The sequence below is a fragment of the Euwallacea similis genome, chromosome 25 (assembly GCF_039881205.1).
Source record: "Euwallacea similis isolate ESF13 chromosome 25, ESF131.1, whole genome shotgun sequence".
NCBI classification, from domain to species: domain Eukaryota; kingdom Metazoa; phylum Arthropoda; class Insecta; order Coleoptera; family Curculionidae; genus Euwallacea; species Euwallacea similis.
This window is the reverse complement of record NC_089633.1, coordinates 245,151-254,165: the sequence shown is the minus strand read 5'-3', so window position 1 is coordinate 254,165 and position 9,015 is coordinate 245,151.

Here is a 9,015-nt window from a genome sequence, read left to right as displayed (position 1 = left end):
TAGACACATTTTGACGTGACAAATTAAAAATTTTTTGGGCTCTTGTTGCCATAACAAATATCTGAATAATACTAAATGGATTCTAAACCGAGGCGAGTTTAAAACAGAGTATCCATAAACTTGCATGGACTTGCCAGTACATGTCGCCGGGGACGTGTAACGCACACAAAAAGAAAATGTTCATGCATGTGCGATACACACCCTAGGGGATATGTATTTATAAATACAAACATAGTTACAGAACATAGAAAAACATATAATTTGCTACTTGTATCGTTTGTCTATGACAAAAAATGACGTAGTTATGTCATCCGCACAGAAAAGATATTTCTTAAAATCTTGTGCCGCACAGCATTATTGCATAATACAGTGCCCCGGAGATATGTAACGCAGTCAACGTATTAAGGGCTGGATAGTTTACGTTCTAACAACTTTGAGCATACAGTCTCAGAGACTCACTTTTTAGGGCCAACTAACTGGCAACTTTCACTACTTTTATTAGTGTTGATATCAAAACTACGTCACAATCGAGAAAAACGCGAAAAACAGTCGAGAATCTAAACGCGACTGAGTCTAAAAACTGAATGTCTTTCTCAAGAAGTCTGCTTAAATATTCCACTTAAACCAAAAAAAGCATAATTAAAATTTTTCTCATGCTAGGGTAGTTTGGATAAAAGGGTGTCTGTTCAGACAAACTATAAACATAAACAGAAATCAATTTTATAAGGGTTGACGCTAATTGCGTATACTTAAAGGGTTCTTTGGTTATGTAGGATCCAAATATTTTGCATGTGAACGTGATTGGATGACTTCACCTTTTTTCGGAGTTAACCGTGAACTACGAAGATCGTGGACTGGATTGATAGTTTATGAAGGACCTCTTTGAGTTTACAGTCTCAGGGACACTGTTATTCGCGTAAATAAGAGAAACCAAACTTTCTTAACTTAACAAAGGTTTATTGGTAATATTAACAACTTAGACTATAGACAATATCGAGAAATACGTAATATTAGGTCAAACGAGTATCGCGTCACTTGTACAGGTCAATGGTTTCGTTAAGACTTCGAAAGTAATTCGTGAATTAAAGTGGTAACTTGAGAATAGCGCATGATACGAGCGAGAAGAGTCTAGTACTCTCGAGTCTGTGAAGAGATAAAAGAAGCCCACTTCAGTTTCACACCATCCTTAAGTAGTGATACGGAGGTGCAACACCCATAGACGTACCCCCGATAAGGCCCCATTTTCGGCTTCTAGGCTACCTTGTCGCGTTAAAGCGTAGCACTTAGAGGCATGGTCGCTGGGCTTTTATTAGAACCCAGCCATTGTATTCGCTTAGCGGTACTTTTAATTTAGATTCGAAATTTAAGTCCGACAAAGAATAATGCTGGAGATCCCAATCATAAATTAACTTCCCTCAGCCGAAGATGGGTGTTAAGCGCTGGGAATTCCAACAGTATTACCCAATGGCTGGGGTCGTCCATGGGTATAACATAAATTTCTTAAATTTACTCTGGACATTTAAATTAATAAATAACATAACTATAATCCATGCTATAATAATACGTTGCAAGTCATAACAGGTTACAAGTCTAAATTTAGGCTCATCCATAGACAAATTAATAAAATAAGAAAAACAAACTTACATAAATTGAAAGACAATGCCCTTTCCAGAGGGCCTACATTTGGGACAACACCTAATTCCTTTACAAAATATGCCGGCCTTAGATTGCACGTTTTACCTAGATGCACTAGCGCGCCGTGAGCATTCCAGGTCGATCAAATAGGACGCGCTAGCACGTAAGTGGAAGCGAACGTGTTAAACCTTCCTGCATTAGTAAAAGAAGACTCATCCGTCTATAAAATTTTTTGGGCAAAATTTATCTAGCGATCTAGCTGAACTTTTTGATGAAACCAATTGCAAAACTCCAATCTTCTGCCATTATCATCTTGATAAAGCGTTTGGACAATTTCAATTTATAGTCATGGTACTTGTGTTTTTTAATAATTTTCCTCACAGTAGAATCATGAATACCGTATTCTTCGGCAATTTGTCAACTGGAAGTTTCTGGATTGATTGCGATTGATGCCAACACATGGATTTCATTTATACCAGCTGGTTTTCAATACGGTCCTCGTGATGTTCTGAATCTACCAGTGGAAGTTAAATTCCTTGAAACTCTAGCCGAAACATAGTCCGATGAGGTTGCTGTCTTTCTGGATAGAGGTTTTCATAATTTTGAGATACCAAAACAGAATTTCTATAACTACAAATGTAAACGTCGTACATTTCTAGTTTTTCTTCAATTGTAAACATGTTTACAAAAACGATAAGAAGAGTACGTATATTTTTTGTGTGGTTAAAACACAAATGACATAATATCAACATTAACATGGTAACACCATGTGCCCATAACCAATAACAGTAACAAATAAAACAAAAAACATTTGCGTCAAAAAATTGGAAACGCCTTCGAAACCATTCCAAGGTTTACTATACAAAAAGCAGTGGATAAAATTAATTTATGAACAAATCTTTGTATTAGGGAAAACGGTGGATATTTTGAACACATACTAAATAAAAAAATTTATTATTATTTTAAGGCTTTAAATTTGTCATTTACTCGTTAATGTTCACATTTATAATAAAATTCTGTTCATATTTATAAAAAACTCTGATGGTGGTTTCTTTTAAACCAAAACATAGGAAAATGTTATCATGCGATACATCGTTGAAAAGCTCTTAATGAGCACTTTCAAAATATGCTAAAATTTATCCAGGTCCGCATTAAAAAAATAATAAATTGGGGTCGTTATTTCGAAAATTAGACCAACTATAAAATTTATAAAATCTCACGTGTCATGAGCCGAAAAAACTGTAAAACTTTTGTATGAAACATTTTTCTGAACAATCTTTAGTTTTCGCTTTATTTTGAAAATTAAGTTTTAGCATTTTTTAGATTTTTCCCAATATCTTGGAAAATAAGAACAAATTAGCAGTGCCGTTTCCGAATATTGACTAAGCCCCAACATATTTTCTCTAATTTAACTAACCTCATACCTTTCGCGATTTCCAAGATACCAATGGTGAGCATCGAAATTTTCACCACCCTGTATAAATATATCACCGCAAATCGATATATTTTTGGCCAAGGAATAGGTCGTGAAACTTTGACCCTCTCATTCTAGAACATTCTGTATAGTAAATATACAGGACCATTCACGGTGAGTGTCCTATTAAAAGTTTACGAGATTCTAATATAGCTAAAGTTCTGAAATTTTGAATTCTGATGTAATGGAGTTTGATCTGTTCAATGAAAATATTGGTATCAGTCCAATTCTGTTCGTTTTATGTGTAACTGACAACAACTTTGTTATTTTAAAAGGCACATCCTATATTTTATAACATTTTCAAATTGTCCAAAATATTTAAACCCCAATATATGTATTATATGCCATAACTATAATGAATCGTTTTCGAAATAAAAATTTTTTTTTGGTTGATCTGGTAACAAACAACTCTAAATTGTAAAATGTGTATCTTTTCAACTATCACAGCTAGAGAGTTAAAATTTGAGCTATAAACTTTTATTAGTTATCTGTATCTTGCAATATTATACGTTTTTTGAATTTAATTGCAGGGCGTGGGAAAACTAGTGCGATATCACGCGGATATAAATATGGGTGTTAAATTATAATCTTAAATAGAACCCCCTATATTTTTGGATGGCATCTGAAAAATCAATAAATTCTCTATCGAAAATTATTATACAGGATGGGCCACGAGTAACGCCTCGGAATTTCATGACAAAGCCAAGAGATTTTTTAACTGTTTCTTTTTTGGGATGTATACAGACTAACTAAAGCTACATTTTAAAATTATATTCAAAGGATACAGTGTCCCAAACACATATAATTGATCAAAGTTGTATTTTTTAAAATGGGATCCCCTGAAATTATATAATTTTTGAACTCAATTATTAAAATAAAATTAAGGTTTATGGCATCTAACTCTAGCAGTATTTGTCAAAATACAAGATCATTTTCAACACCCAATCTCTCATCCTATATTTAAGTTTTTAAAACAAAATTTTAATAAGAAGCCATCAAGGGACCAAATTTTATACTGCAAGTTTCAAAAAGTCGGCGAATTGTACAAGGTTTTCTAAAAATAGCGCTAAATTCGTTCAGCTTTTAACTGTTAATAACTTCTTTAATTTAAATGGGACCCCGGTATGTTGTGTTACTGTTAGATGCCAAATTTACTTATCTAGCGAATATCATTAGGGTCTCCTATATCTAGCTCTACTAATTTTCGAAAAACATACATTTTTATAAAAATATCTAAATCCCCAATTTTAACATTATGTCATATGAAATTGCCCAGATATCCATGCAATTTAATTATTTACCTGCGTATATTTGTATATTACAATTTTAGCAATATTAACAAAAAGCAGAAAACTAAGTATGATTGAAAAAAATTATATCAGGTGTTCTGTATGATGACCATTTTCTTCTATGCATATTTTGATTCTTTCTTCAAAAGATTTTCTGACATTTTCTAGCATTTGTGGCATAATAGAGGTAAAAACATTTCTAATTCTTATTCTTATGTCATCAGTTGTGGTAGGAGGAATCTTATAAACTTCATTTTTTACATACCCCCATAAAAAATAATCCATGGGGGTAAGGTCAGGTGATCTAGCTGGCCAATTGCATGGACCATTTCTGCCGATCCATTTACTTGGAAATTTTTTGTCCAGATATCTTCTGACCGATTGCTGAAAATAAACCGGGGCACCATTGAGTTGAAGCCACATGCAGGCTCTTAGATTTAATGGAATATTCTCTAAAAGAGCCCAGAAGTACCTTTTTAGAAATGCTAGAAATTTTCTGCCATTTAAGTGTCCATCGAAAAAATATGGACCAATTACATAATTGTTAAGAATTCCTCCAAAAACATTCAAACTCCATCTATTTTGACGATAAATTGTTCTAAATAAATGTCTGTTTTCCATGTCATAATAATAAAAATTATGACAATTTATCACACCATTATTATGAAAAGTTGCTTCGTTTGTGAATAAAACAAAATTAAAAAAATGAAAGTCTTTGTTGAACCGTTCCAGTACCCAATGGCAAAAATCAAGTCTACGTTTGAAATCCGCTCTATATAAATGTTGATGAAGTTGGATATGAAACGACCGGAAATTGAAATTACTTAAGATCCGCCTTACACTTGTATGACTTATATCGGTTTTATTGGCGATTTTTCTAATACTTGTATTAGGATTCTCTTCAATTGATCCTAATACCAAAAATTGATTTTCTTCAATATCGGTCACAAGTCCTTTTTTGTTTTGTTTCACATAATTAACACTACCCGATGCGCGAAAATTCTCCAACCATCTTTCAAATACCCGTCTATTGGGATGTCTTCGATCCGGATACTTTTGGGCATAAACTCTTGATGCCAAAAGGCAATTTTGCTGGCATTCTCCTATCACCATAATCATGTCTATTTGTTCTGATATCGAATAGGAAAACATCTTTCCAATTAAAATGTTTTAACACTTCAAATAAACAAATCACTTTTAACTAAATATGATGGACCTAAACAAGATGGCAATGTAACTTAATGTCAAAATTCCATGGATATCTTGGCAATTTCACATGACATAATGTTGAACTTGGGGATTTAGATATTTTTATAAAAATGTATGTTTTTGCGAAAATTAGTAAAGCTAAATATAGGAAACCCTAATGATATTCGATAAATAAGTAAATTTGGCATCTAACAGTAACACAACATACCGGGTATCCCATTTAACTTAAAGAAGTTATTAGCAGTTAAAAGTTAAACGAATTTGGCGTTATTTTTAGAACACCCTATACAATTTGCCGACTTTTTGAAACTTGCTGTACAAAATTTGGTCCCTTGATGGCTTCCTATTACAATTTTGTTTTAAAAACTTAAATATGGGATGAGAGATTGGGTGTTGAAAATTATTTTGTATTTTGACAAAAACTGCTAGTTAGATGCCATAAACCTTAATAAAACTTAATTTTATTTTAATAATTGAGTTAAAAAATTATATAATATACAGGGGATCCCATTTTAAAAAATGCAAATTTGATCAATTATATATGTTTGGGACACTGTATCCTTTTAAAATAATTTTAAAATGTAGCTCTAGTTAGTCTGTATACACCCCAAAAAAGGAACCATTAAAAAATCTCTTGGCTTGTTTGAAATTCCGAGGCGTTACTCTTGGCCCACCCTGTATATTAATGAGGGATTCATTAGTCGGATCGCTTTAACCCTCCTGTATGTATATAAATAACTTTCCTTTTTCCAACAAGGTCCAGGCACGATCGAGAAATCGCAAAGTTGTACATAGTGATAGCGTTAATATTGTTAGTTAAAGGTTTAGTGGAACTTTAATTAAGTTAACTCTGTTAGATCTAAGTTGAAAAGAGATATGAAGGAGTTGCTGTACCCCTATATGACGTCCATATATGTCGCAACCTGGTTAGAAGTATTCTCGTCAATTAAGAGGCTGTTGCAATTATTATCTTTGTGTAATATTGATATTTGGTGATTGATGTCTAACCGCCCTTTGTCGGCGCTGATGAGAAGTGCAGCCGCGCTTTATCGGCGTTTATGAAGAAGTACCGACCAAGTGCTATTAGTACTGCTATAATGTCGCAGGTGGTGTCATAAATCAATAATTGCTTTCTATCCAGGGTACAACATTATTTTATTACTCTTAGATTTAATATTTAAAAGCGCCCCGAACCTAAAGGGCTCTCTTTCTTTCGAGTGGCTCATCTGTACCTATTATCCGTGGATAAGAACTCAAAATAGTGTATCTATCATTATATCAAAACCCTAGACAACGATATAAAAACTTACATTGATTTAATTATTTTCAATCGTTTTTGAGATATTTGATTGAAAATTAGAATTTTTGAGAGTAAAAGATACCACTTAATAGTTGGTTTTATTAGGAGGAGGCTATGGGTTAACAACGTAAAATAAATGAAATTGTAACATCCTTTATAATAAACTAGATCTACGTAATACAAATAACATTAAAGATTTTGTTGAAAATGATCGCTGTTTGCTTTGAAATCTTCTTGGATTGAATTCAGAACATGAATGTTATAGCTCTCTGGATCGTATTTGGGTCAAGCAGATCAAATGCTTCTCTCACCCGTTTTTCTAACTATTCAATATTTTGCACCTCATCCCGGTATACTCTATTTTTAATGATATCTCATAAATAAGCATCAACCGGTGTAAGATCTGATGACCAAGCTGATCAATTCCATGGACATAGACGCCGTATTCATCGATCTTCAAACATCAAAATAAATTGGGCACTCATTTTATTGGTGTAGTGACCAGGAGCATCATCTAATTAATACCAACAGTTCATATATAAATTTAATAGTAAATTGTGTATAAACTCGGTAACTGTTGTCCTTAAAATGTCCAAATATTTCCGCTGTTTAATTTTTCTCGGTAAATAAAATAATTTAGTTTTTTATCCATAATAAAACAAAACACGATGAAACTAAATTTAAATTGAAATTCTCTTTTTCACAATATTTTTGGATTTTGGGGAGGCCAAATATAATTATTGTCTCTGATAAACATTCTTTCTCGGGAAAATTTGGATTCGTCCTTCCAAATAATTGTTTTCAGAAAGTTTGAATCTTCCTCAGTTCTCATCAAAATCATTTCACAAAAATTTATATGTAGTTGTGCATCACCAGGAAGAAGTTGTTGTACCGTGATGAATTTATAATTATGGGATTTGTTATTCCTTAAAATGTAGTGGATTGGTGAGTAGGAAATTTCCAAATCCCTTTGTGCAGATGATATTGACACATGTGAAAAGGGTTGGAAATACGCGAGTATGTTTGTCCCACTATTTTCAGAACTTGTAACTGGCTTTGGCAGTCTTCTTTGGGAATTAATGCAACCATATTCGCGAAAATCCTTTTCAAATCTTCGGAATTTTTTTTCAATCATTGGAGACAAATAGGGATATATTTCATTGAACTTTCTAGATGTTTTTGACGTCAATCTATTGCATTAACCATGAATGTAAAATAAATTTAATATATGTCAGAATAGATGGTGTATGATCTCATTTGGAAGTCATGTTCGAGAAATTAAACTCACTCGAATCATACAGTTAATATCATTCAAAGTGCCGAAGTGGAATACGATGAAGCACTTGCCCACATAAAAAATACAGCACCTGCCAAAGACAACATCAAAAGTAAAGTACTAAAAAATCTGACCCCACAAACCCATGAACACATACTAAAATTATTCAATAACTGTATTGCGACCAACACAATTAAAACACATCGAAAACAGGAATAATAATACCAGTTTCTAAAAGCGGACTAAACAATACACAGACGCAACGTTACAAATCCATGTCACATTACTACCAATACTAACTAAAGTATTTGAACACATCATAAAGAGCAGACTTCAAAAACTGATTGGACAACACATACCGACTTATCAATTTGGATTCAAGCCGGAACATTCGACAATACACCCACTTTTTATCCTAACTAATAACATACAAATAACACATCTCATGGACCATAAATCATCTGGTCTGTTTCTGGTCATAAGCATGGCCTTTAACAATGTCTGGCATAAGGGACTACTGTACAAACTACACAAACTCAAAATACCAACATATCTAATTCAAACGATTAGAAACTTACTGGAAAACAGACAATAGGAAGTACGCATTGACAACATCTTCTTTCTTCCATTTTACCCCAGAACAAAGATTGCCACAGGGATCGCCACTATTTCCAATTTTCTGAAATATATACTGCCATGGCATTTACAACCATAACCTGGAAGACAAAATGCACATTAACAAATCTGCGTACATATTGCAATACGCAGACTATACTGCGCTCACTGTACATGACAAAACTACGGCTAAAGCCGTTGAAAAGCTGCAGACACT